This window comes from Pseudophryne corroboree, chromosome 11, assembly GCF_028390025.1.
Source record: "Pseudophryne corroboree isolate aPseCor3 chromosome 11, aPseCor3.hap2, whole genome shotgun sequence".
NCBI lineage: Eukaryota > Metazoa > Chordata > Amphibia > Anura > Myobatrachidae > Pseudophryne > Pseudophryne corroboree.
In genome coordinates this window covers 63,846,165-63,873,816 of record NC_086454.1, presented here as the reverse complement: position 1 = coordinate 63,873,816, position 27,652 = coordinate 63,846,165, and the positions used below count along the sequence as shown (strand labels likewise).

The 27,652-nt window shown below is 34.5% G+C and overlaps 31 non-coding genes across 31 annotated transcripts; all 31 read right to left on the bottom strand.

Annotated features, from left to right (window-relative positions):
- Positions 1-403: 403 nt before the first annotated feature.
- On the bottom strand, positions 404-485 carry TRNAS-GCU (transfer RNA serine (anticodon GCU)). The gene has a single exon. It is a non-coding gene; the product is annotated as a tRNA-Ser (tRNA).
- Positions 486-1,252: 767 nt separating this feature from the next.
- Positions 1,253-1,334, bottom strand: TRNAS-GCU (transfer RNA serine (anticodon GCU)). The gene has a single exon. It is a non-coding gene; the product is annotated as a tRNA-Ser (tRNA).
- Positions 1,335-2,101: 767 nt separating this feature from the next.
- TRNAS-GCU (transfer RNA serine (anticodon GCU)) lies at positions 2,102-2,183 on the bottom strand. Its single transcript has one exon. It is a non-coding gene; the product is annotated as a tRNA-Ser (tRNA).
- Positions 2,184-2,931: 748 nt separating this feature from the next.
- On the bottom strand, positions 2,932-3,013 carry TRNAS-GCU (transfer RNA serine (anticodon GCU)). The gene has a single exon. It is a non-coding gene; the product is annotated as a tRNA-Ser (tRNA).
- Positions 3,014-3,761: 748 nt separating this feature from the next.
- On the bottom strand, positions 3,762-3,843 carry TRNAN-GUU (transfer RNA asparagine (anticodon GUU)). The gene has a single exon. It is a non-coding gene; the product is annotated as a tRNA-Asn (tRNA).
- Positions 3,844-4,564: 721 nt separating this feature from the next.
- TRNAS-GCU (transfer RNA serine (anticodon GCU)) lies at positions 4,565-4,646 on the bottom strand. Its single transcript has one exon. It is a non-coding gene; the product is annotated as a tRNA-Ser (tRNA).
- Positions 4,647-5,381: 735 nt separating this feature from the next.
- Positions 5,382-5,463, bottom strand: TRNAS-GCU (transfer RNA serine (anticodon GCU)). The gene has a single exon. It is a non-coding gene; the product is annotated as a tRNA-Ser (tRNA).
- Positions 5,464-6,211: 748 nt separating this feature from the next.
- On the bottom strand, positions 6,212-6,293 carry TRNAN-GUU (transfer RNA asparagine (anticodon GUU)). The gene has a single exon. It is a non-coding gene; the product is annotated as a tRNA-Asn (tRNA).
- A 721-nt stretch (positions 6,294-7,014) lies between these two features.
- On the bottom strand, positions 7,015-7,096 carry TRNAS-GCU (transfer RNA serine (anticodon GCU)). Its single transcript has one exon. It is a non-coding gene; the product is annotated as a tRNA-Ser (tRNA).
- Positions 7,097-8,640: 1,544 nt separating this feature from the next.
- On the bottom strand, positions 8,641-8,722 carry TRNAS-GCU (transfer RNA serine (anticodon GCU)). Its single transcript has one exon. It is a non-coding gene; the product is annotated as a tRNA-Ser (tRNA).
- A 767-nt stretch (positions 8,723-9,489) lies between these two features.
- TRNAS-GCU (transfer RNA serine (anticodon GCU)) lies at positions 9,490-9,571 on the bottom strand. The gene has a single exon. It is a non-coding gene; the product is annotated as a tRNA-Ser (tRNA).
- Positions 9,572-10,319: 748 nt separating this feature from the next.
- Positions 10,320-10,401, bottom strand: TRNAS-GCU (transfer RNA serine (anticodon GCU)). The gene has a single exon. It is a non-coding gene; the product is annotated as a tRNA-Ser (tRNA).
- A 739-nt stretch (positions 10,402-11,140) lies between these two features.
- Positions 11,141-11,222, bottom strand: TRNAS-GCU (transfer RNA serine (anticodon GCU)). The gene has a single exon. It is a non-coding gene; the product is annotated as a tRNA-Ser (tRNA).
- Positions 11,223-11,970: 748 nt separating this feature from the next.
- On the bottom strand, positions 11,971-12,052 carry TRNAS-GCU (transfer RNA serine (anticodon GCU)). Its single transcript has one exon. It is a non-coding gene; the product is annotated as a tRNA-Ser (tRNA).
- Positions 12,053-12,819: 767 nt separating this feature from the next.
- Positions 12,820-12,901, bottom strand: TRNAS-GCU (transfer RNA serine (anticodon GCU)). Its single transcript has one exon. It is a non-coding gene; the product is annotated as a tRNA-Ser (tRNA).
- Positions 12,902-13,649: 748 nt separating this feature from the next.
- On the bottom strand, positions 13,650-13,731 carry TRNAS-GCU (transfer RNA serine (anticodon GCU)). Its single transcript has one exon. It is a non-coding gene; the product is annotated as a tRNA-Ser (tRNA).
- Positions 13,732-14,480: 749 nt separating this feature from the next.
- TRNAS-GCU (transfer RNA serine (anticodon GCU)) lies at positions 14,481-14,562 on the bottom strand. Its single transcript has one exon. It is a non-coding gene; the product is annotated as a tRNA-Ser (tRNA).
- Positions 14,563-15,311: 749 nt separating this feature from the next.
- On the bottom strand, positions 15,312-15,393 carry TRNAS-GCU (transfer RNA serine (anticodon GCU)). Its single transcript has one exon. It is a non-coding gene; the product is annotated as a tRNA-Ser (tRNA).
- A 747-nt stretch (positions 15,394-16,140) lies between these two features.
- On the bottom strand, positions 16,141-16,222 carry TRNAS-GCU (transfer RNA serine (anticodon GCU)). Its single transcript has one exon. It is a non-coding gene; the product is annotated as a tRNA-Ser (tRNA).
- A 1,548-nt stretch (positions 16,223-17,770) lies between these two features.
- On the bottom strand, positions 17,771-17,852 carry TRNAS-GCU (transfer RNA serine (anticodon GCU)). The gene has a single exon. It is a non-coding gene; the product is annotated as a tRNA-Ser (tRNA).
- A 767-nt stretch (positions 17,853-18,619) lies between these two features.
- Positions 18,620-18,701, bottom strand: TRNAS-GCU (transfer RNA serine (anticodon GCU)). The gene has a single exon. It is a non-coding gene; the product is annotated as a tRNA-Ser (tRNA).
- A 745-nt stretch (positions 18,702-19,446) lies between these two features.
- On the bottom strand, positions 19,447-19,531 carry TRNAS-GCU (transfer RNA serine (anticodon GCU)). The gene has a single exon. It is a non-coding gene; the product is annotated as a tRNA-Ser (tRNA).
- Positions 19,532-20,280: 749 nt separating this feature from the next.
- Positions 20,281-20,362, bottom strand: TRNAS-GCU (transfer RNA serine (anticodon GCU)). Its single transcript has one exon. It is a non-coding gene; the product is annotated as a tRNA-Ser (tRNA).
- Positions 20,363-21,110: 748 nt separating this feature from the next.
- TRNAS-GCU (transfer RNA serine (anticodon GCU)) lies at positions 21,111-21,192 on the bottom strand. Its single transcript has one exon. It is a non-coding gene; the product is annotated as a tRNA-Ser (tRNA).
- A 769-nt stretch (positions 21,193-21,961) lies between these two features.
- TRNAS-GCU (transfer RNA serine (anticodon GCU)) lies at positions 21,962-22,043 on the bottom strand. Its single transcript has one exon. It is a non-coding gene; the product is annotated as a tRNA-Ser (tRNA).
- A 748-nt stretch (positions 22,044-22,791) lies between these two features.
- Positions 22,792-22,873, bottom strand: TRNAS-GCU (transfer RNA serine (anticodon GCU)). The gene has a single exon. It is a non-coding gene; the product is annotated as a tRNA-Ser (tRNA).
- A 749-nt stretch (positions 22,874-23,622) lies between these two features.
- TRNAS-GCU (transfer RNA serine (anticodon GCU)) lies at positions 23,623-23,704 on the bottom strand. The gene has a single exon. It is a non-coding gene; the product is annotated as a tRNA-Ser (tRNA).
- A 748-nt stretch (positions 23,705-24,452) lies between these two features.
- Positions 24,453-24,534, bottom strand: TRNAS-GCU (transfer RNA serine (anticodon GCU)). The gene has a single exon. It is a non-coding gene; the product is annotated as a tRNA-Ser (tRNA).
- Positions 24,535-25,289: 755 nt separating this feature from the next.
- Positions 25,290-25,371, bottom strand: TRNAS-GCU (transfer RNA serine (anticodon GCU)). The gene has a single exon. It is a non-coding gene; the product is annotated as a tRNA-Ser (tRNA).
- A 748-nt stretch (positions 25,372-26,119) lies between these two features.
- Positions 26,120-26,201, bottom strand: TRNAS-GCU (transfer RNA serine (anticodon GCU)). Its single transcript has one exon. It is a non-coding gene; the product is annotated as a tRNA-Ser (tRNA).
- Positions 26,202-26,950: 749 nt separating this feature from the next.
- Positions 26,951-27,032, bottom strand: TRNAS-GCU (transfer RNA serine (anticodon GCU)). Its single transcript has one exon. It is a non-coding gene; the product is annotated as a tRNA-Ser (tRNA).
- Positions 27,033-27,652: the final 620 nt, after the last annotated feature.

Genomic DNA, 27,652 nt, shown 5'->3' with positions numbered 1-27,652 from the left:
AATATTACAAACATCACCATTTAGAGTTTGCTGTCACTGTAATGTAAACAAGAAAATTATGCAGGAATAAGGTTTAACCTATATTAAGGGCTCTGCTGTAAAAATGTATTAACTGCATCCCATATCAGTTAAACAAAGCCCAAGAAATGTCATAGACTTTAAATTATTTAAACATAAATCATTTTAACCTATACTTGTGAGCTAATCCACCATCATGGGGGATAAAGCATTTGCAAAATAAATTCTAGATAGTAGTATTGACATTGCATGTTCAAATATCAAGACACTTGCTCATGTTTACCATCTTAAAGTAGACTTCTTGATTTGACTTGTTTATTTTGGCCATTTGTGTGTCAGTAGCAGTATTTGTAAAATTGCCTCTTCTACCTAAAAAGCATTGTGACGACGAGGATGGGATTTGAACCCATGCGTGCAGAGCACAATGGATTAGCAGTCCATCGCCTTAACCACTCGGCCACCTCGTCTCACTGGTATGCAATCTGGCAAACATTCCAACACCACTAGTTATACTTCAAAGTCAATTCTTTATGTTCTTGTAGATTGTGTCATTTTCACAATCGCCAGCTTGATAGTAAGTCGACTTTCAACCATCCTTGGCTTTAGGAACATTTTTTTAATTTTAACCGATACTTGTGAACAAATCCACCATCGTCCACTTCACAAACAAAAATGATTTTTAATACTTCTGGCCAATAACATCACCTTCTCTGTAAAAGTAATGTATTAATTTTCACTAAATGTGTTCTATGCTTGTCTTTAATGAAGTGACAGACTATGTTACATGAGTTACAGTAATTTCAAATCTCTGCAAATATTACAAACATCACCATTTAGAGTTTGCTGTCACTGTAATGTAAACAAGAAAATTATGCAGGAATAAGGTTTAACCTATATTAAGGGCTCTGCTGTAAAAAAAATTAACTGCACCCCATATCAGTTTAATAAAGCCCAAGAAATGTCATAGACTTTAATTATCTAAACATAAATTATTTTAACCTATACTTGTGAGTTAATCCACCATCATGGGGAAATAAAGCATTTGCCAAACAAATTCAAGATAGTAGTATTGACGATGCATGTTCAAATTTTAAGACACTTGCTCATGTTTACCATATTAAAGTAGACTTCTTGATTTGACTTGTTTATTTTGGCCATTTTTGTGTCAGCTTCACTTGCTGGTTTATGAAGCAGTATTTGTAAAAATGCCTCTTCTACCTAAATAGCATTGTGACAACAAGGATGGGATTTGAACCCATGCGTGCAGAGCACAATGGATTAGCAGTCCATCGCCTTAACCACTCGGCCACCTCGTCTCACTGGTATGCAGTCTAGCAAAATTTCCAACACCACTTGTTATACTTCAAAGTCAATTCTTTATGTTCTTGTAGATTGTGTCATTTTCACAATCACGAGCTAGATAGTAAGTCGACTTTCAACCATCCTTGGCTTTAGGAACATTTATTTAATTTTAACCGATACTTGTGAACAAATCCACCATCATCCACCTCACAAACAAAAATGATTTTTAATACTTCTGGCCAATAACATGACCTTCTCTGTAAAAGTAATGTATTAATTTTCACTAAATGTGTTCTATGCTTGTCTTTAAGGAAGTGACAGACTATGTTACATGAGTTACAGTAATTTCAAATCTCTGCAAATATTACAAACATCACCATTTAGAGTTTGCTGTCACTGTAATGTAAACAAGAAAATTATGCAGGAATAAGGTTTAACCTATATTAAGGGCTCTGCTGTAAAAATTTTTAACTGCACCTCATATCAGTTTAATAAAGCCCAAGAAATGTCATAGACTTTAATTATCTAAACATAAATTATTTTAACCTACACTTGTTAGTTAATCCACCATCATGGGGAAATAAAGCATTTGCCAAACAAATTCAAGATATTAGTATTGACAATGCATGTTCAAATATCAAGACACTTGCTCATGTTTACCATCTTAAAGTAGACTTCTTGATTTGACTTGTTTATTTTGGCCATTTTTGTGTCAGCTTCACTTGCTGGTTTATGAAGCAGTATTTGTAAAAATGCCTCTTCTACCTAAAGAGCATTGTGACGACAAGGATGGGATTTGAACCCATGCGTGCCGAGCACAATGGATTAGCAGTCCATCGCCTTAACCACTCGGCCACCTCGTCTCACTGGTATGCAATATGGCAAAATTTCCAACACCACTTGTTATACTTCAAAGTCAATTCTTTATGTTCTTGTAGATTGTGTCATTTTCACAATGACGAGCTTGATAGCAAGTCGACTTTCAACCATCCTTGGCTTTAGGAACATTTATTTAATTTTAACCAAAACTTGTGAACAAATCCACCATCACCCACCTCACAAACAAAAATGATTTTTAATACTTCTGGCCAATAACATGACCTTCTCTGTAAAAGTAATGTATTAATTTTCACTAAATGTGTTCTATGCTTGTCTTTAAGGAAGTGACAGACTATGTTACATGAGTTACAGTAATTTCAAATCTCTGCAAATATTACAAACATCACCATTTAGAGTTTGCTGTCACTGTAATGTAAACAAGAAAATTATGCAGGAATAAGGTTTAACCTATATTAAGGGCTCTGCTGTAAAAATTTTTTAACTGCATCCCATATCAGTTTAACAAAGCCCAAGAAATGTCATAGACTTTAATTATCTAAACATAAATCATTTTAACCTATACTTGTGAGCTAATCCACCATCATGGGGAATAAAGCATTTGCAAAATAAATTCTAGATAGTAGTATTGACATTGCATGTTCAAATATCAAGACACTTGCTCATTTTTACCATCTTAAAGTAGACTTCTTGATTTGACTTGTTTATATTGGCCATTTGTGTGTCAGTAGCAGTATTTGTAAAAATGCCTCTTCTACCTAAAAAGTATTGTGACAACAAGGATGGGATTCGAACCCATGCGTGCTGAGCACAATGGATTAGCAGTCCATCGCCTTAACCACTCGGCCACCTCGTCTCACTGGTATGTAATCTAGCAAACTTTCCAACACCACTTGTAATACTTCAAAGTCAATTCTTTATGTTCTTGTAGATTGTGTCATTTTCACAATCACGAGCTTGATAGCAAGTCGACTTTCAACCATCCTTGGCTTTAGGAACATTTATTTAATTTTAACCAAAACTTGTGAACAAATCCACCATCACCCACCTCACAAACAAAAATGATTTTTAATACTTCTGGCCAATAACATGACCTTCTCTGTAAAAGTAATGTATTAATTTTCACTAAATGTGTTCTATGCTTGTCTTTAATGAAGTGACAGACTATGTTACATGAGTTACAGTAATTTCAAATCTCTGCAAATATTACAAACATCACCATTTAGAGTTTGCTGTCACTGTAATGTAAACAAGAAAATTATGCAGGAATAAGGTTTAACCTATATTAAGGGCTCTGCTGTAAAATTTTTTTAACTGCATCCAATATCAGTTTAACAAAGCCCAAGAAATGTCATAGACTTTAATTATCTAAACATAAATCATTTTAACCTATACTTGTGAGCTAATCCACCATCATGGGGAATAAAGCATTTGCAAAATAAATTCTAGATAGTATTATTGACATTGCATGTTCAAATATCAAGACACTTGCTCATGTTTACCATCTTAAAGTAAACTTCTTGATTTGACTTGTTTATTTTGGCCATTTGTGTGTCAGTAGCAGTATTTGTAAAAATGCCTCTTCTACCTAAAAAGTATTGTGACGACAAGGATGGGATTCGAACCCATGCGTGCTGAGCACAATGGATTAACAGTCCATCGCCTTAACCACTTGGCCACCTTGTCTCACTGGTATGCAATCTAGCAAACTTTCCAACACCACTTGTAAAACTTCAAAGTCAATTCTTTATATTCTTGTAGATTGTGTCATTTTCACAATGACGAGCTTGATAGCAAGTCGACTTTCAACCATCCTTGGCTTTAGGAACATTTATTTAATTTTAACCAAAACTTGTGAACAAATCCACCATCACCCACCTCACAAACAAAAAAGATTTTTAATACTTCTGGCCAATAACATGACCTTCTCTGTAAAAGTAATGTATTAATTTTCACTAAATGTGTTCTATGCTTGTCTTTAATGAAGTGACAGACTATGTTACATGAGTTACAGTAATTTCAAATCTCTGCAAATATTACAAACATCACCATTTAGAGTTTGCTGTCACTGTAATGTAAACAAGAAAATTATGCAGGAATAAGGTTTAACCTATATTAAGGGCTCTGCTGTAAAAATGTTTTAACTGCATCCCATATCAGTTTAACAAAGCCCAAGAAATGTCATAGACTTTAAATTATCTAAACATAAATCATTTTAACCTATACTTGTGAGCTAATCCACCATCATGGGGGATAAAGCATTTGCAAAATAAATTCTAATATCAAGACACTTGCTCATGTTTACCATCTTAAAGTAGACTTCTTGATTTGACTTGTTTATTTTGGCCATTTGTGTGTCAGTAGCAGTATTTGTAAAAATGCCTCTTCTACCTAAAAAGCATTGTGACGACGAGGAAGGGATTTGAACCCATGCGTGCAGAGCACAATGGATTAGCAGTCCATCGCCTTAACCACTCGGCCACCTCGTCTCACTGGTATGCAATATGGCAAACATTCCAACACCACTAGTTATACTTCAAAGTCAATTCTTTATGTTCTTGTAGATTGTGTCATTTTCACAATCACGAGCTTGATAGCAAGTCGACTTTCAACCATCCTTGGCTTTAGGAACATTTATTTAATTTTAACCGAAACTTGTGAACAAATCCACCATCACCCACCTCACAAACAAAAATGATTTTTAATACTTCTGGCCAATAACATGACCTTCTCTGTAAAAGTAATGTATTAATTTTCACTAAATGTGTTCTATGCTTGTCTTTAATGAGGTGACAGACTATGTTACATGAGTTACAGTAATTTCAAATCTCAGCAAATATTACAAACATCACCATTTAGAGTTTGCTGTCAGTGTAATGTAAACAAGAAAATTATGCAGGAATAATTAAGGGCTCTGCTGTAAAAAATTTTTAACTGCATCCCATATCAGTTTAACAAAGCCCAAGAAATGTCATAGACTTTAATTATCTAAACATAAATCATTTTAACCTATACTTGTGAGCTAATCCACCATCATGGGGAATAAAGCATTTGCAAAATAAATTCTAGATAGTAGTATTGACATTGCATGTTCAAATATCAAGACACTTGCTCATTTTTACCATCTTAAAGTAGACTTCTTGATTTGACTTGTTTATATTGGCCATTTGTGTGTCAGTAGCAGTATTTGTAAAAATGCCTCTTCTACCTAAAAAGTATTGTGACAACAAGGATGGGATTCGAACCCATGCGTGCTGAGCACAATGGATTAGCAGTCCATCGCCTTAACCACTCGGCCACCTCGTCTCACTGGTATGGAATCTAGCAAACTTTCCAACACCACTTGTAATACTTCAAAGTCAATTCTTTATGTTCTTGTAGATTGTGTCATTTTCACAATCACGAGCTTGATAGCAAGTCGACTTTCAACCATCCTTGGCTTTAGGAACATTTATTTAATTTTAACCAAAACTTGTGAACAAATCCACCATCACCCACCTCACAAACAAAAATGATTTTAAATACTTCTGGCCAATAACATGACCTTCTCTGTAAAAGTAATGTATTAATTTTCACTAAATGTGTTCTATGCTTGTCTTTAATGAAGTGACAGACTATGTTACATGAGTTACAGTAATTTCAAATCTCTGCAAATATTACAAACATCACCATTTAGAGTTTGCTGTCACTGTAATGTAAACAAGAAAATTATGCAGGAATAAGGTTTAACCTATATTAAGGGCTCTGCTGTAAAAAATTTTTAACTGCATCCAATATCAGTTTAACAAAGCCCAAGAAATGTCATAGACTTTAATTATCTAAACATAAATCATTTTAACCTATACTTGTGAGCTAATCCACCATCATGGGGAATAAAGCATTTGCAAAATAAATTCTAGATAGTATTATTGACATTGCATGTTCAAATATCAAGACACTTGCTCATGTTTACCATCTTAAAGTAAACTTCTTGATTTGACTTGTTTATTTTGGCCATTTGTGTGTCAGTAGCAGTATTTGTAAAAATGCCTCTTCTACCTAAAAAGTATTGTGACGACAAGGATGGGATTCGAACCCATGCGTGCTGAGCACAATGGATTAACAGTCCATCGCCTTAACCACTTGGCCACCTCGTCTCACTGGTATGCAATCTAGCAAACTTTCCAACACCACTTGTAAAACTTCAAAGTCAATTCTTTATATTCTTGTAGATTGTGTCATTTTCACAATGACGAGCTTGATAGCAAGTCGACTTTCAACCATCCTTGGCTTTAGGAACATTTATTTAATTTTAACCAAAACTTGTGAACAAATCCACCATCACCCACCTCACAAACAAAAAAGATTTTTAATACTTCTGGCCAATAACATGACCTTCTCTGTAAAAGTAATGTATTAATTTTCACTAAATGTGTTCTATGCTTGTCTTTAATGAAGTGACAGACTATGTTACATGAGTTACAGTAATTTCAAATCTCTGCAAATATTACAAACATCACCATTTAGAGTTTGCTGTCACTGTAATGTAAACAAGAAAATTATGCAGGAATAAGGTTTAACCTATATTAAGGGCTCTGCTGTAAAAATGTTTTAACTGCATCCCATATCAGTTTAACAAAGCCCAAGAAATGTCATAGACTTTAAATTATCTAAACATAAATCATTTTAACCTATACTTGTGAGCTAATCCACCATCATGGGGGATAAAGCATTTGCAAAATAAATTCTAATATCAAGACACTTGCTCATGTTTACCATCTTAAAGTAGACTTCTTGATTTGACTTGTTTATTTTGGCCATTTGTGTGTCAGTAGCAGTATTTGTAAAAATGCCTCTTCTACCTAAAAAGCATTGTGACGACGAGGAAGGGATTTGAACCCATGCGTGCAGAGCACAATGGATTAGCAGTCCATCGCCTTAACCACTCGGCCACCTCGTCTCACTGGTATGCAATATGGCAAACATTCCAACACCACTAGTTATACTTCAAAGTCAATTCTTTATGTTCTTGTAGATTGTGTCATTTTCACAATCACGAGCTTGATAGCAAGTCGACTTTCAACCATCCTTGGCTTTAGGAACATTTATTTAATTTTAACCGAAACTTGTGAACAAATCCACCATCACCCACCTCACAAACAAAAATGATTTTTAATACTTCTGGCCAATAACATGACCTTCTCTGTAAAAGTAATGTATTAATTTTCACTAAATGTGTTCTATGCTTGTCTTTAATGAGGTGACAGACTATGTTACATGAGTTACAGTAATTTCAAATCTCAGCAAATATTACAAACATCACCATTTAGAGTTTGCTGTCAGTGTAATGTAAACAAGAAAATTATGCAGGAATAATTAAGGGCTCTGCTGTAAAAAATTTTTAACTGCATCCCATATCAGTTTAACAAAGCCCAAGAAATGTCATAGACTTTAATTATCTAAACATAAATCATTTTAACCTATACTTGTGAGCTAATCCACCATCATGGGGAATAAAGCATTTGCAAAATAAATTCTAGATAGTAGTATTGACATTGCATGTTCAAATATCAAGACACTTGCTCATGTTTACCATCTTAAAGTAGACTTCTTGATTTGACTTGTTTATTTTGGCCATTTGTGTGTCAGTAGCAGTATTTGTAAAAATGCCTCTTCTACCTAAAAAGCATTGTGACGACGAGGATGAGCACAATGGATTAGCAGTCCATCGCCTTAACCACTCGGCCACCTCGTCTCACTGGTATGCACTCTGGCAAACTTTCCAACACCACTAGTTATACTTCAAAGTCAATTCTTTATGTTCTTGTAGATTGTGTCATTTTAACAATCGCCAGCTTGATAGTAAGTCGACTTTCAACCATCCTTGGCTTTAGGAACATTTATTTAATTTTAACCGATACTTGTGAACAAATCCACCATCATCCACTTCACAAACAAAAATGATTTTTAATACTTCTGGCCAATAACATGACCTTCTCTGTAAAAGTAATGTATTAATTTTCACTAAATGTGTTCTATGCTTGTCTTTAATGAAGTGACAGACTATGTTACATGAGTTACAGTAATTTCAAATCTCTGCAAATATTACAAACATCACCATTTAGAGTTTGCTGTCACTGTAATGTAAACAAGAAAATTATGCAGGAATAAGGTTTAACCTATATTAAGGGCTCTGCTGTAAAAATCTTTTAACTGCATCCCATATCAGTTAAACAAAGCCCAAGAAATGTCATAGACTTTAAATTATCTAAACATAAATCATTTTAACCTATACTTGTGAGCTAATCCACCATCATGGGGGATAAAGCATTTGCAAAATAAATTCTAGATAGTAGTATTGACATTGCATGTTCAAATATCAAGACACTTGCTCATGTTTACCATCTTAAAGTAGACTTCTTGATTTGACTTGTTTATTTTGGCCATTTGTGTGTCAGTAGTAGTATTTGTAAAAATGCCTCTTCTACCTAAATAGCATTGTGACGACAAGGATGGGATTTGAACCCATGCGTGCAGAGCACAATGGATTAGCAGTCCATCGCCTTAACCACTCGGCCACCTCGTCTCACTGGTATGCAGTCTAGCAAAATTTCCAACACCACTTGTTATACTTCAAAGTCAATTCTTTATGTTCTTGTAGATTGTGTCATTTTCACAATCACGAGCTAGATAGTAAGTCGACTTTCAACCATCCTTGGCTTTAGGAACATTTATTTAATTTTAACCGAAACTTGTGAACAAATCCACCATCATCCACCTCACAAACAAAAATGATTTTTAATACTTCTGGCCAATAACATGACCTTCTCTGTAAAAGTAATGTATTAATTTTCACTAAATGTGTTCTATGCTTGTCTTTAAGGAAGTGACAGACTATGTTACATGAGTTACAGTAATTTCAAATCTCTGCAAATATTACAAACATCACCATTTAGAGTTTGCTGTCACTGTAATGTAAACAAGAAAATTATGCAGGAATAAGGTTTAACCTATATTAAGGGCTCTGCTGTAAAAAAATGTAACTGCACCCCATATCAGTTTAATAAAGCCCAAGAAATGTCATAGACTTTAATTATCTAAACATAAATTATTTTAACCTACACTTGTGAGTTAATCCACCATCATGGGGAAATAAAGCATTTGCCAAACAAATTCAAGATATTAGTATTGACAATGCATGTTCAAATATCAAGACACTTGCTCATGTTTACCATCTTAAAGTAGACTTCTTGATTTGACTTGTTTATTTTGGCCATTTTTGTGTCAGCTTCACTTGCTGGTTTATGATGCAGTATTTGTAAAAATGCCTCTTCTACCGAAAGAGCATTGTGACGACGAGGATGGGATTTGAACCCATGCGTGCAGTGCACAATGGATTAGCAGCCCATCGCCTTAACCACACGGCCACCTCGTCTCCCTTGTATGCAATCTGCCAAACTTTCCAACACCACTTGTTATACTTCAAAGTCAATTCTTTATGTTCTTGTAGATTGTGTCATTTTCACAATCACGAGCTTGATAGCAAGTCGACTTTCAACCATCCTTGGCTTTAGGAACATTTATTTAATTTTAACCGAAACTTGTGAACAAATCCACCATCACCCACCTCACAAACAAAAATGATTTTTAATACTTCTGGCCAATAACATGACCTTCTCTGTAAAAGTAATGTATTAATTTTCACTAAATGTGTTCTATGCTTGTCTTTAATGAAGTGACAGACTATGTTACATGAGTTACAGTAATTTCAAATCTCAGCAAATATTACAAACATCACCATTTAGAGTTTGCTGTCACTGTAATGTAAACAAGAAAATTATGCGGGAATAAGGTTTAACCTATATTAAGGGCTCTGCTGTAAAAATTTTTTAACTGCATCCCATATCAGTTTAACAAAGCCCAAGAAATGTCATAGACTTTAATTATCTAAACATAAATCATTTTAACCTATACTTGTGAGCTAATCCACCATCATGGGGAATAAAGCATTTGCAAAATAAATTCTAGGTAGTAGTATTGACATTGCATGTTCAAATATCAAGACACTTGCTCATGTTTACCATCTTAAAGTAGACTTCTTGATTTGACTTGTTTATTTTGGCTATTTGTGTGTCAGTAGCAGTATTTGTAAAAATTCCTCTTCTACCTAAAAAGTATTGTGACGACTAGGATGGGATTTGAACCCATGCGTGCTGAGCACAACGGATTAGCAGTCCATCACCTTAACCACTTGGCTACCTCGTCTCACAGGTATGCAATTTGGCAAACATTCGAACACCACTAGTTATACTTCAAAGTCAATTCTTTATGTTCTTGTAGATTGTGTCATTTTCACAATCACGAGCTTGATAGCAAGTCGACTTTCAACCATCCTTGGCTTTAGGAACATTTATTTAATTTTAACCGAAACTTGTGAACAAATCCACCATCACCCACCTCACAAACAAAAATGATTTTTAATACTTCTGGCCAATAACATGACCTTCTCTGTAAAAGTAATGTATTAATTTTCACTAAATGTGTTCTATGCTTGTCTTTAATGAGGTGACAGACTATGTAACATGAGTTACAGTAATTTCAAATCTCAGCAAATATTACAAACATCACCATTTAGAGTTTGCTGTCACTGTAATGTAAACAAGAAAATTATGCAGGAATAAGGTTTAACCTATATTAAGGGCTCTGCTGTAAAAATTTTTTAACTGCATCCCATATCAGTTTAACAAAGCCCAAGAAATGTCATAGACTTTAAATTATCTAAACATAAATCATTTTAACCTATACGTGTGAGCTGATCCACCATCATGGGGGATAAAGCATTTGCAAAATAAATTCTAGATAGTAGTATTGACATTGCATGTTCAAATATCAAGACACTTGCTCATGTTTACCATCTTAAAGTAGACTTCTTGATTTGACTTGTTTATTTTGGCCATTTGTGTGTATTTGTAAAAATGCCTCTTCTACCTAAAAAGTATTGTGACGACAAGGATGGGATTCGAACCCATGCGTGCTGAGCACAATGGATTAGCAGTCCATCGCCTTAACCACTCGGCCACCTCGTCTCACTGGTATGCAATCTAGCAAACTTTCCAACACCACTTGTAATACTTCAAAGTCAATTCTTTATGTTCTTGTAGATTGTGTCATTTTCACAACCACGAGCTTGATAGCAAGTCGACTTTCAACCATCCTTGGCTTTAGGAACATTTATTTAATTTTAACCAAAACTTGTGAACAAATCCACCATCACCCACCTCACAAACAAAAATGATTTTTAATACTGCTGGCCAATAACATGACCTTCTCTGTAAAAGTAATGTATTAATTTTCACTAAATGTGTTCTATGCTTGTCTTTAATGAAGTGACAGACTGTGTTACATGAGTTACAGTAATTTCAAATCTCTGCAAATATTACAAACATCACCATTTAGAGTTTGCTGTCACTGTAATGTAAACAAGAAAATTATGCAGGAATAAGGTTTAACCTATATTAAGGGCTCTGCTGTAAAAAAATTTTAACTGCATCCCATATCAGTTTAACAAAGCCCAAGAAATGTCATAGACTTTAATTATCTAAACATAAATCATTTTAACCTATACTTGTGAGCTAATCCACCATCATGGGGAATAAAGCATTTGCAAAATAAATTCTAGATAGTAGTATTGACATTGCATGTTCAAATATCAAGACACTTGCTCATGTTTACCATCTTAAAGTAGACTTCTTGATTTGACTTGTTTATATTGGCCATTTGTGTGTCAGTAGCAGTATTTGTAAAAATGCCTCTTCTACCTAAAAAGTATTGTGACAACAAGGATGGGATTCGAACCCATGCGTGCTGAGCACAATGGATTAGCAGTCCATCGCCTTAACCACTCGGCCACCTCGTCTCACTGGTATGCAATCTAGCAAACTTTCCAACACCACTTGTAATACTTCAAAGTCAATTCTTTATGTTCTTGTAGATTGTGTCATTTTCACAATCACGAGCTTGATAGCAAGTCGACTTTCAACCATCCTTGGCTTTAGGAACATTTATTTAATTTTAACCAAAACTTGTGAACAAATCCACCATCATCCACCTCACAAACAAAAATGATTTTTAATACTTCTGGCCAATAACATGACCTTCTCTGTAAAAGTAATGTATTAATTTTCACTAAATGTGTTCTATGCTTGTCTTTAAGGAAGTGACAGACTATGTTACATGAGTTACAGTAATTTCAAATCTCTGCAAATATTACAAACATCACCATTTAGAGTTTGCTGTCACTGTAATGTAAACAAGAAAATTATGCAGGAATAAGGTTTAACCTATATTAAGGGCTCTGCTGTAAAAAAATTTAACTGCACCCCATATCAGTTTAATAAAGCCCAAGAAATGTCATAGACTTTAATTATCTAAACATAAATTATTTTAACCTACACTTGTGAGTTAATCCACCATCATGGGGAAATAAAGCATTTGCCAAACAAATTCAAGATATTAGTATTGACAATGCATGTTCAAATATCAAGACACTTGCTCATGTTTACCATCTTAAAGTAGACTTCTTGATTTGACTTGTTTATTTTGGCCATTTTTGTGTCAGCTTCACTTGCTGGTTTATGATGCAGTATTTGTAAAAATGCCTCTTCTACCGAAAGAGCATTGTGACGACGAGGATGGGATTTGAACCCATGCGTGCAGAGCACAATGGATTAGCAGCCCATCGCCTTAACCACACGGCCACCTCGTCTCACTTGTATGCAATCTGACAAACTTTCCAACACCACTTGTTATACTTCAAAGTCAATTCTTTATGTTCTTGTAGATTGTGTCATTTTCACAATCACGAGCTTGATAGCAAGTCGACTTTCAACCATCCTTGGCTTTAGGAACATTTATTTAATTTTAACCGAAACTTGTGAACAAATCCACCATCACCCACCTCACAAACAAAAATGATTTTTAATACTTCTGGCCAATAACATGACCTTCTCTGTAAAAGTAATGTATTAATTTTCACTAAATGTGTTCTATGCTTGTCTTTAATGAGGTGACAGACTATGTTACATGAGTTACAGTAATTTCAAATCTCAGCAAATATTACAAACATCACCATTTAGAGTTTGCTGTCACTGTAATGTAAACAAGAAAATTATGCAGGAATAAGGTTTAACCTATATTAAGGGCTCTGCTGTAAAAAATTTTTAACTGCATCCCATATCAGTTTAACAAAGCCCAAGAAATGTCATAGACTTTAATTATCTAAACATAAATCATTTTAACCTATACTTGTGAGCTAATCCACCATCATGGGGAATAAAGCATTTGCAAAATAAATTCTAGGTAGTAGTATTGACATTGCATGTTCAAATATCAAGACACTTGCTCATGTTTACCATCTTAAAGTAGACTTCTTGATTTGACTTGTTTATTTTGGCTATTTGTGTGTCAGTAGCAGTATTTGTAAAAATGCCTCTTCTACCTAAAAAGTATTGTGACGACTAGGATGGGATTTGAACCCATGCGTGCTGAGCACAATGGATTAGCAGTCCATCACCTTAACCACTCGGCTACCTCGTCTCACAGGTATGCAATTTGGCAAACATTCCAACACCACTAGTTATACTTCAAAGTCAATTCTTTATGTTCTTGTAGATTGTGTCATTTTCACAATCACGAGCTTGATAGCAAGTCGACTTTCAACCATCCTTGGCTTTAGGAACATTTATTTAATTTTAACCGAAACTTGTGAACAAATCCACCATCACCCACCTCACAAACAAAAATGATTTTTAATACTTCTGGCCAATAACATGACCTTCTCTGTAAAAGTAATGTATTAATTTTCACTAAATGTGTTCTATGCTTGTCCTTAATGAAGTGACAGACTATGTTACATGAGTTACAGTAATTTCAAATCTCTGCAAATATTACAAACATCACCATTTAGAGTTTGCTGTCACTGTAATGTAAACAAGAAAATTATGCAGGAATAAGGTTTAACCTATATTAAGGGCTCTGCTGTAAAAATGTTTTAACTGCATCCCATATCAGTTTAACAAAGCCCAAGAAATGTCATAGACTTTAAATTATCTAAACATAAATCATTTTAACCTATACTTGTGAGCTAATCCACCATCATGGGGGATAAAGCATTTGCAAAATAAATTCTAGATAGTAGTATTGACATTGCATGTTCAAATATCAAGACACTTGCTCAAGTTTACCATCTTAAAGTAGACTTCTTGATTTGACTTGTTTATTTTGGCCATTTGTGTGTCAGTAGCAGTATTTGTAAAAATGCCTCTTCTACCTAAAAAGTATTGTGACGACAAGGATGGGATTCGAACCCATGCGTGCTGAGCACAATGGATTAGCAGTCCATCGCCTTAACCACTCGGCCACCTCGTCTCTCTGGTATGCAATCTAGCAAACTTTCCAACACCACTTGTAATACTTCAAAGTCAATTCTTTATGTTCTTGTAGATTGTGTCATTTGCACAATCACGAGCTTGATAGCAAGTCGACTTTCAACCATCCTTGGCTTTAGGAACATTTATTTAATTTTAACCAAAACTTGTGAACAAATCCACCATCACCCACCTCACAAACAAAAATTATTTTTAATACTTCTGGCCAATAACATGACCTTCTCTGTAAAAGTAATGTATTAATTTTCACTAAATGTGTTCTATGCTTGTCTTTAATTAAGTGACAGACTATGTTACATGAGTTACAGTAATTTCAAATCTCTGCAAATATTACAAACATCACCATTTAGAGTTTGCTGTCACTGTAATGTAAACAAGAAAATTATGCAGGAATAAGGTTTAACCTATATTAAGGGCTCTGCTGTAAAAATGTTTTAACTGCATCCCATATCAGTTTAACAAAGCCCAAGAAATGTCATAGACTTTAAATTATCTAAACATAAATCATTTTAACCTATACGTGTGAGCTAATCCACCATCATGGGGGATAAAGCATTTGCAAAATAAATTCTAGATAGTAGTATTGACATTGCATGTTCAAATATCAAGACACTTGCTCATGTTTACCATCTTAAAGTAGACTTCTTGATTTGACTTGTTTATTTTGGCCATTTGTGTGTCAGTAGCAGTATTTGTAAAAATGCCTTTTCTACCTAAAAAGCATTGTGACGACGAGGATGGGATTTGAACCCATGCGTGCAGAGCACAATGGATTAGCAGTCCATCGCCTTAACCACTCGGCCACCTCGTCTCACTGGTTTGCAATATGGCAAACATTCCAACACCACTAGTTATACTTCAAAGTCAATTCTTTATGTTCTTGTAGATTGTGTCATTTTCACAATCACGAGCTTGATAGCAAGTCGACTTTCAACCATCCTTGGCTTTAGGAACATTTATTTAATTTTAACCGAAACTTGTGAACAAATCCACCATCACCCACCTCACAAACAAAAATGATTTTTAATACTTCTGGCCAATAACATGACCTTCTCTGTAAAAGTAATGTATTAATTTTCACTAAATGTGTTCTATGCTTGTCTTTAAGGAAGTGACAGACTATGTTACATGAGTTACAGTAATTTCAAATCTCTGCAAATATTACAAACATCACCATTTAGAGTTTGCTGTCACTGTAATGTAAACAAGAAAATTATGCAGGAATAAGGTTTAACCTATATTAAGGGCTGTGCTGTAAAAAATTTTAACTGCACCCCATATCAGTTTAATAAAGCCCAAGAAATGTCATAGACTTTTTATTATCTAAACATAAATTATTTTAACCTATACTTGTGAGCTAATCCACCATCATGGGGGTTAAAGCATTTGCAAAATAAATTCTAGATAGTAGTATTAACATTGCATGTTCAAATATCAAGACACTTGCTCATGTTTACCATCTTAAAGTAGACTTTTTGATTTGACTTGTTTATTTTGGCCATTTGTGTGTCAGTAGTAGTATTTGTAAAAATGCCTCTTCTACCTAAAAGCATTGTGACGACGAGGATGGGATTTGAACCCATGCGTGCAGAGCACAATGGATTAGCAGTCCATCGCCTTAACCACTCGGCCACCTCGTCTCACTGGTATGCAATCTGGAAAACTTTCCAACACCACTTGTAATACTTCAAAGTCAATTCTTTATGTTCTTGTAGTTTGTGTCATTTTCACAATCACGAGCTTGATAGCAAGTCGACTTTCAACCATCCTTGGCTTTAGGAACATTTATTTAATTTTAACCGAAACTTGTGAACAAATCCACCATCACCCACCTCACAAACAAAAATGATTTTTAATACTTCTGGCCAATAACATGACCTTCTCTGTAAAAGTAATGTATTAATTTTCACTAAATGTGTTCTATGCTTGTCTTTAATGAGGTGACAGACTATGTTACATGAGTTACAGTAATTTCAAATCTCAGCAAATATTACAAACATCACCATTTAGAGTTTGCTGTCAGTGTAATGTAAACAAGAAAATTATGCAGGAATAATTAAGGGCTCTGCTGTAAAAATTTTTTAACTGCATCCCATATCAGTTTAACAAAGCCCAAGAAATGTCATAGACTTTAATTATCTAAACATAAATCGTTTTAACCTATACTTGTGAGCTAATCCACCATCATGGGGAATAAAGCATTTGCAAAATAAATTCTAGATAGTAGTATTGACATTGCATGTTCAAATATCAAGACACTTGCTCATGTTTACCATCTTAAAGTAGACTTCTTGATTTGACTTGTTTATTTTGGCCATTTGTGTGTCAGTAGCAGTATTTGTAAAAATGCCTCTTCTACCTAAAAAGCATTGTGACGACGAGGATGAGCACAATGGATTAGCAGTCCATCGCCTTAACCACTCGGCCACCTCGTCTCACTGGTATGCACTCTGGCAAACTTTCCAACACCACTAGTTATACTTCAAAGTCAATTCTTTATGTTCTTGTAGATTGTGTCATTTTAACAATCGCCAGCTTGATAGTAAGTCGACTTTCAACCATCCTTGGCTTTAGGAACATTTTTTTCTTTAATTTTAACCGATACTTGTGAACAAATCCACCATCATCCACTTCACAAACAAAAATGATTTTTAATACTTCTGGCCAATAACATGACCTTCTCTGTAAAAGTAATGTATTAATTTTCACTAAATGTGTTCTATGCTTGTCTTTAATGAAGTGACAGACTATGTTACATGAGTTACAGTAATTTCAAATCTCTGCAAATATTACAAACATCACCATTTAGAGTTTGCTGTCACTGTAATGTAAACAAGAAAATTATGCAGGAATAAGGTTTAACCTATATTAAGGGCTCTGCTGTAAAAATCTTTTAACTGCATCCCATATCAGTTTAACAAAGCCCAAGAAATGTCATAGACTTTAAATTATCTAAACATAAATCATTTTAACCTATACTTGTGAGCTAATCCACCATCATGGGGGATAAAGCATTTGCAAAATAAATTCTAGATAGTAGTATTGACATTGCATGTTCAAATATCAAGACACTTGCTCATGTTTACCATCTTAAAGTAGACTTCTTGATTTGACTTGTTTATTTTGGCCATTTGTGTGTCAGTAGCAGTATTTGTAAAAATGCCTCTTCTACCTAAATAGCATTGTGACGACAAGGATGGGATTTGAACCCATGCGTGCAGAGCACAATGGATTAGCAGTCCATCGCCTTAACCACTCGGCCACCTCGTCTCACTGGTATGCAGTCTAGCAAAATTTCCAACACCACTTGTTATACTTCAAAGTCAATTCTTTATGTTCTTGTAGATTGTGTCATTTTCACAATCACGAGCTAGATAGTAAGTCGACTTTCAACCATCCTTGGCTTTAGGAACATTTATTTAATTTTAACCGAAACTTGTGAACAAATCCACCATCATCCACCTCACAAACAAAAATGATTTTTAATACTTCTGGCCAATAACATGACCTTCTCTGTAAAAGTAATGTATTAATTTTCACTAAATGTGTTCTATGCTTGTCTTTAATGAAGTGACAGACTATGTTACATGAGTTACAGTAATTTCAAATCTCTGCAAATATTACAAACATCACCATTTAGAGTTTGCTGTCACTGTAATGTAAACAAGAAAATTATGCAGGAATAAGGTTTAACCTATATTAAGGGCTCTGCTGTAAAAAATTTTAACTGCACCCCATATCAGTTTAATAAAGCCCAAGAAATGTCATAGACTTTAATTATCTAAACATAAATTATTTTAACCTACACTTGTGAGTTAATCCACCATCATGGGGAAATAAAGCATTTGCCAAACAAATTCAAGATATTAGTATTGACAATGCATGTTCAAATATCAAGACACTTGCTCATGTTTACCATCTTAAAGTAGACTTCTTGATTTGACTTGTTTATTTTGGCCATTTTTGTGTCAGCTTCACTTGCTGGTTTATGATGCAGTATTTGTAAAAATGCCTCTTCTACTGAAAGAGCATTGTGACGACGAGGATGGGATTTGAACCCATGCGTGCAGAGCACAATGGATTAGCAGCCCATCGCCTTAACCACACGGCCACCTCGTCTCACTTGTATGCAATCTGACAAACTTTCCAACACCACTTGTTATACTTCAAAGTCAATTCTTTATGTTCTTGTAGATTGTGTCATTTTCACAATCACGAGCTTGATAGCAAGTCGACTTTCAACCATCCTTGGCTTTAGGAACATTTATTTAATTTTAACCGAAACTTGTGAACAAATCCACCATCACCCACCTCACAAACAAAAATGATTTTTAATACTTCTGGCCAATAACATGACCTTCTCTGTAAAAGTAATGTATTAATTTTCACTAAATGTGTTCTATGCTTGTCTTTAATGAGGTGACAGACTATGTTACATGAGTTACAGTAATTTCAAATCTCAGCAAATATTACAAACATCACCATTTAGAGTTTGCTGTCACTGTAATGTAAACAAGAAAATTATGCAGGAATAAGGTTTAACCTATATTAAGGGCTCTGCTGTAAAAATTTTTTAACTGCATCCCATATCAGTTTAACAAAGCCCAAGAAATGTCATAGACTTTAATTATCTAAACATAAATCATTTTAACCTATACTTGTGAGCTAATCCACCATCATGGGGAATAAAGCATTTGCAAAATAAATTCTAGATAGTAGTATTGACATTGCATGTTCAAATATCAAGACACTTGCTCATGTTTACCATCTTAAAGTAGACTTCTTGATTTGACTTGTTTATTTTGGCTATTTGTGTGTCAGTAGCAGTATTTGTAAAAATGCCTCTTCTACCTAAAAAGTATTGTGACGACTAGGATGGGATTTGAACCCATGCGTGCTGAGCACAATGGATTAGCAGTCCATCACCTTAACCACTCGGCTACCTTATCTCACAGGTATGCAATTTGGCAAACATTCCAACACCACTAGTTATACTTCAAAGTGAATTCTTTATGTTCTTGTAGATTGTGTCATTTTCACAATCACGAGCTTGATAGCAAGTCGACTTTCAACCATCCTTGGCTTTAGGAACATTTATTTAATTTTAACCGAAACTTGTGAACAAATCCACCATCACCCACCTCACAAACAAAAATGATTTTTAATACTTCTGGCCAATAACATGACCTTCTCTGTAAAAGTAATGTATTAATTTTCACTAAATGTGTTCTATGCTTGTCCTTAATGAAGTGACAGACTATGTTACATGAGTTACAGTAATTTCAAATCTCTGCAAATATTACAAACATCACCATTTAGAGTTTGCTGTCACTGTAATGTAAACAAGAAAATTATGCAGGAATAAGGTTTAACCTATATTAAGGGCTCTGCTGTAAAAAATTTTTAACTGCATCCCATATCAGTTTAACAAAGCCCAAGAAATGTCATAGACTTTAAATTATCTAAACATAAATCATTTTAACCTATACGTGTGAGCTAATCCACCATCATGGGGGATAAAGCATTTGCAAAATAAATTCTAGATAGTAGTATTGACATTGCATGTTCAAATATCAAGACACTTGCTCATGTTTACCATCTTAAAGTAGACTTCTTGATTTGACTTGTTTATTTTGGCCATTTGTGTGTCAGTAGCAGTATTTGTAAAAATGCCTCTTCTACCTAAAAAGTATTGTGACGACAAGGATGGGATTCAAACCCATGCGTGCTGAGCACAATGGATTAGCAGTCCATCGCCTTAACCACTCGGCCACCTCGTCTCACTAGTATGCAATCTTGCAAACTTTCCAACACCACTTGTAATACTTCAAAGTCAATTCTTTATGTTCTTGTAGATTGTGTCATTTTCACAACCACGAGCTTGATAGCAAGTCGACTTTCAACCATCCTTGGCTTTAGGAACATTTATTTAATTTTAACCAAAACTTGTGAACAAATCCACCATCACCCACCTCACAAACAAAAATGAATTTTAATACTGCTGGCCAATAACATGACCTTCTCTGTAAAAGTAATGTATTAATTTTCACTAAATGTGTTCTATGCTTGTCTTTAATGAAGTGACAGACTGTGTTACATGAGTTACAGTAATTTCAAATCTCTGCAAATATTACAAACATCACCATTTAGAGTTTGCTGTCACTGTAATGTAAACAAGAAAATTATGCAGGAATAAGGTTTAACCTATATTAAGGGCTCTGCTGTAAAAAATTTTTAACTGCATCCCATATCAGTTTAACAAAGCCCAAGAAATGTCATAGACTTTAATTATCTAAACATAAATCATTTTAACCTATACTTGTGAGCTAATCCACCATCATGGGGAATAAAGCATTTGCAAAATAAATTCTAGATAATAGTATTGACATTGCATGTTCAAATATCAAGACACTTGCTCATGTTTACCATCTTAAAGTAGACTTCTTGATTTGACTTGTTTATTTTGGCCATTTGTGTGTCAGTAGCAGTATTTGTAAAAATGCCTCTTCTACCTAAAAAGTATTGTGACGACAAGGATGGGATTCGAACCCATGCGTGCTGAGCACAATGGATTAGCAGTCCATCGCCTTAACCACTCGGCCACCTCGTCTCTCTGGTATGCAATCTAGCAAACTTTCCAACACCACTTGTAATACTACAAAGTCAATTCTTTATGTTCTTGTAGATTGTGTCATTTGCACAATCACGAGCTTGATAGCAAGTCGACTTTCAACCATCCTTGGCTTTAGGAACATTTATTTAATTTGAACCGAAACTTGTGAACAAATCCACCATCACCCACCTCACAAACAAAAATGATTTTTAATACTTCTGGCCAATAACATGACCTTCTCTGTAAAAGTAATGTATTAATTTTCACTAAATGTGTTCTATGCTTGTCTTTAAGGAAGTGACAGACTATGTTACATGAGTTACAGTAATTTCAAATCTCTGCAAATATTACAAACATCACCATTTAGAGTTTGCTGTCACTGTAATGTAAACAAGAAAATTATGCAGGAATAAGGTTTAACCTATATTAAGGGCTCTGCTGTAAAAATTTTTTAACTGCACCCCATATCAGTTTAATAAAGCCCAAGAAATGTCATAGACTTTTTATTATCTAAACATAAATTATTTTAACCTATACTTGTGAGTTAATCCACCATCATGGGGAAATAAAGCATTTGCCAAACAAATTTAAGATAGTAGTATTGACAATGCATGTTCAAATATCAAGACACTTGCTCATGTTTACCATCTTAAAGTAGACTTCTTGATTTGACTTGTTTATTTTGGCCATTTTTGTGTCAGCTTCACTTGCTGGTTTATGAAGCAGTATTTGTAAAAATGCCTCTTCTACCTAAAGAGCATTGTGACGACAAGGATGGGATTTGAACCCATGCGTGCAGAGCACAATGGATTAGCAGTCCATCGCCTTAACCACTCGGCCACCTCGTCTCACTGTTATGCAGTCTGGCAAAATTTCCAACACCACTTGTTATACTTCAAAGTCAATTCTTTATGTTCTTGTAGATTGTGTCATTTTCACAATCACGAGCTTGATAGCAAGTCGACTTTCAACCATCCTTGGCTTTAGGAACATTTATTTAATTTTAACCGAAACTTGTGAACAAATCCACCATCACCCACCTCACAAACAAAAATGATTTTTAATACTTCTGGCCAATAACATGACCTTCTCTGTAAAAGTAATGTATTAATTTTCACTAAATGTGTTCTATGCTTGTCTTTAAGGAAGTGACAGACTATGTTACATGAGTTACAGTAATTTCAAATCTCTGCAAATATTACAAACATCACCATTTAGAGTTTGCTGTCACTGTAATGTAAACAAGAAAATTATGCAGGAATAAGGTTTAACCTATATTAAGGGCTCTGCTGTAAAAAATTTTTAACTGCATCCCATATCAGTTTAACAAAGCCCAAGAAATGTCATAGACTTTAATTATCTAAACATAAATCATTTTAACCTATACTTGTGAGCTAATCCACCATCATGGGGAATAAAGCATTTGCAAAATAAATTCTAGATAGTAGTATTGACATTGCATGTTCAAATATCAAGACACTTGCTCATTTTTACCATCTTAAAGTAGACTTCTTGATTTGACATGTTTATTTTGGCCATTTGTGTGTCAGTAGCAGTATTTGTAAAAATGCCTCTTCTACCTAAAAAGTATTGTGACGACAAGGATGGGATTCGAACCCATGCGTGCTGAGCACAATGGATTAGCAGTCCATCGCCTTAACCACTCGGCCACCTCGTCTCACTGGTATGCAATCTAGCAAACTTTCCAATACCACTTGTAATACTTCAAAGTCAATTCTTTATGTTCTTGTAGATTGTGTCATTTTCACAACCACGAGCTTGATAGCAAGTCGACTTTCAACCATCCTTGGCTTTAGGAACATTTATTTAATTTTAACCAAAACTTGTGAACAAATCCACCATCACCCACCTCACAAACAAAAATGATTTTTAATACTTCTGGCCAATAACATGACCTTCTCTGTAAAAGTAATGTATTAATTTTCACTAAATGTGTTCTATGCTTGTCTTTAATTAAGTGACAGACTATGTTACATGAGTTACAGTAATTTCAAATCTCTGCAAATATTACAAACATCACCATTTAGAGTTTGCTGTCACTGTAATGTAAACAAGAAAATTATGCAGGAATAAGGTTTAACCTATATTAAGGGCTCTGCTGTAAAAATGTTTTAACTGCAACCCATATCAGTTTAACAAAGCCCAAGAAATGTCATAGACTTTAAATTATCTAAACATAAATCATTTTAACCTATACGTGTGAGCTAATCCACCATCATGGGGGATAAAGCATTTGCAAAATAAATTCTAGATAGTAGTATTGACATTGCATGTTCAAATATCAAGACACTTGCTCATGTTTACCATCTTAAAGTAGACTTCTTGATTTGACTTGTTTATTTTGGCCATTTGTGTGTCAGTAGCAGTATTTGTAAAAATGCCTCTTCTACCTAAAAAGCATTGTGATGACGAGGATGGGATTAGAACCCATGCGTGCAGAGCACAATGGATTAGCAGTCCATCGCCTTAACCACTCGGCCACCTCGTCTCACTGGTATGCAATATGGCAAACATTCCAACACCACTAGTTATACTTCAAAGTCAATTCTTTATGTTCTTGTAGATTGTGTCATTTTCACAATCACGAGCTTGATAGCAAGTCGACTTTCAACCATCCTTGGCTTTAGGAACATTTATTTAATTTTAACCGAAACTTGTGAACAAATCCACCATCACCCACCTCACAAACAAAAATGATTTTTAATACTTCTGGCCAATAACATGACCTTCTCTGTAAAAGTAATGTATTAATTTTCACTAAATGTGTTCTATGCTTGTCTTTAAGGAAGTGACAGACTATGTTACATGAGTTACAGTAATTTCAAATCTCTGCAAATATTACAAACATCACCATTTATAGTTTGCTGTCACTGTAATATAAACAAGAAAATTATGCAGGAATAAGGTTTAACCTATATTAAGGGCTCTGCTGTAAATTTTTTTTAACTGCATCCCATATCAGTTTAACAAAGCCCAAGAAATGTCATAGACTTTAATTATCTAAACATAAATCATTTTAACCTATACTTGTGAGCTAATCCACCATCATGTGGAATAAAGCATTTGCAAAATAAATTCTAGATAGTAGTATTGACATTGCATGTTCAAATATCAAGACACTTGCTCATGTTTACCATCTTAAAGTAGACTTCTTGATTTGACTTGTTTATTTTGGCCATTTGTGTGTCAGTAGCAATATTTGTAAAAATGCCTCTACTACCTAAAAAGTATTGTGACAACAAGGATGGGATTCGAACCCATGCGTGCTGAGCACAATGGATTAGCAGTCCATCGCCTTAACCACTCAGCCACCTCGTCTGACTGGTATGCAATATGACAAACATTCCAACACCACTAGTTATACTTCAAAGTCAATTCTTTATGTTCTTGTAGATTGTGTCATTTTCACAATCACGAGCTTGATAGCAAGTCGACTTTCAACCATCCTTGGCTTTAGGAACATTTATTTAATTTGAACCGAAACTTGTGAACAAATCCACCATCACCCACCTCACAAACAAAAATGATTTTTAATACTTCTGGCCAATAACATGACCTTCTCTGTAAAAGTAATGTATTAATTTTCACTAAATGTGTTCTATGCTTGTATTTAAGGAAGTGACAGACTATGTTACATGAGTTACAGTAATTTCAAATCTCTGCAAATATTACAAACATCACCATTTAGAGTTTGCTGTCACTGTAATGTAAACAAGAAAATTATGCAGGAATAAGGTTTAACCTATATTAAGGGCTCTGCTGTAAAAAATTTTAACTGCACCCCATATCAGTTTAATAAAGCCCAAGAAATGTCATAGACTTTTTATTATCTAAACATAAATTATTTTAACCTATACTTGTGAGTTAATCCACCATCATGGGGAAATAAAGCATTTGCCAAACAAATTTAAGATAGTAGTATTGACAATGCATGTTCAAATATCAAGACACTTGCTCATGTTTACCATCTTAAAGTAGACTTCTTGATTTTGGCCATTTTTGTGTCAGCTTCACTTGCTGGTTTATGAAGCAGTATTTGTAAAAATGCCTCTTCTACCTAAAGAGCATTGTGACGACAAGGATGGGATTTGAACCCATGCGTGCAGAGCACAATGGATTAGCAGTCCATCGCCTTAACCACTCGGCCACCTCGTCTCACTGTTATGCAGTCTGGCAAAATTTCCAACACCACTTGTTATACTTCAAAGTCAATTCTTTATGTTCTTGTAGATTGTGTCATTTTCACAATCACGAGCTTGATAGCAAGTCGACTTTCAACCATCCTTGGCTTTAGGAACATTTATTTAATTTTAACCGAAACTTGTGAACAAATCCACCATCACCCACCTCACAAACAAAAATGATTTTTAATACTTCTGGCCAATAACATGACCTTCTCTGTAAAAGTAATGTATTAATTTTCACTAAATGTGTTCTATGCTTGTCTTTAAGGAAGTGACAGACTATGTTACATGAGTTACAGTAATTTCAAATCTCTGCAAATATTACAAACATCACCATTTAGAGTTTGCTGTCACTGTAATGTAAACAAGAAAATTATGCAGGAATAAGGTTTAACCTATATTAAGGGCTCTGCTGTAAAAAATTTTTAACTGCATCCCATATCAGTTTAACAAAGCCCAAGAAATGTCATAGACTTTAATTATCTAAACATAAATCATTTTAACCTATACTTGTGAGCTAATCCACCATCATGGGGAATAAAGCATTTGCAAAATAAATTCTAGATAGTAGTATTGACATTGCATGTTCAAATATCAAGACACTTGCTCATTTTTACCATCTTAAAGTAGACTTCTTGATTTGACATGTTTATTTTGGCCATTTGTGTGTCAGTAGCAGTATTTGTAAAAATGCCTCTTCTACCTAAAAAGTATTGTGACGACAAGGATGGGATTCGAACCCATGCGTGCTGAGCACAATGGATTAGCAGTCCATCGCCTTAACCACTCGGCCACCTCGTCTCACTGGTATGCAATCTAGCAAACTTTCCAACACCACTTGTAATACTTCAAAGTCAATTCTTTATGTTCTTGTAGATTGTGTCATTTTCACAACCACGAGCTTGATAGCAAGTCGACTTTCAACCATCCTTGGCTTTAGGAACATTTATTTAATTTTAACCAAAACTTGTGAACAAATCCACCATCACCCACCTCACAAACAAAAATGATTTTTAATACTTCTGGCCAATAACATGACCTTCTCTGTAAAAGTAATGTATTAATTTTCACTAAATGTGTTCTATGCTTGTCTTTAATTAAGTGACAGACTATGTTACATGAGTTACAGTAATTTCAAATCTCTGCAAATATTACAAACATCACCATTTAGAGTTTGCTGTCACTGTAATGTAAACAAGAAAATTATGCAGGAATAAGGTTTAACCTATATTAAGGGCTCTGCTGTAAAAATGTTTTAACTGCATCCCATATCAGTTTAACAAAGCCCAAGAAATGTCATAGACTTTAAATTATCTAAACATAAATCATTTTAACCTATACGTGTGAGCTAATCCACCATCATGGGGGATAAAGCATTTGCAAAATAAATTCTAGATAGTAGTATTGACATTGCATGTTCAAATATCAAGACACTTGCTCATGTTTACCATCTTAAAGTAGACTTCTTGATTTGACTTGTTTATTTTGGCCATTTGTGTGTCAGTAGCAATATTTGTAAAAATGCCTCTACTACCTAAAAAGTATTGTGACGACAAGGATAGGATTCGAACCCATGCGTGCTGAGCACAATGGATTAGCAGTCCATCGCCTTAACCACTCAGCCACCTCGTCTGACTGGTATGCAATATGATAAACATTCCAACACCACTAGTTATACTTCAAAGTCAATTCTTTATGTTCTTGTAGATTGTGTCATTTTCACAATCACGAGCTTGATAGCAAGTCGACTTTCAACCATCCTTGGCTTTAGGAACATTTATTTAATTTAAACCGAAACTTGTGAACAAATCCACCATCACCCACCTCACAAACAAAAATGATTTTTAATACTTCTGGCCAATAACATGACCTTCTCTGTAAAAGTAATGTATTAATTTTCACTAAATGTGTTCTATGCTTGTCTTTAAGGAAGTGACAGACTATGTTACATGAGTTACAGTAATTTCAAATCTCTGCAAATATTACAAACATCACCATTTAGAGTTTGCTGTCACTGTAATGTAAACAAGAAAATTATGCAGTTATAAGGTTTAACCTATATTAAGGGCTCTGCTGTAAAAAATTTTAACTGCACCCCATATCAGTTTAATAAAGCCCAAGAAATGTCATAGACTTTTTATTATCTAAACATAAATTATTTTAACCTATACTTGTGAGTTAATCCACCATCATGGGGAAATAAAGCATTTGCCAAACAAATTTAAGATAGTAGTATTGACAATGCATGTTCA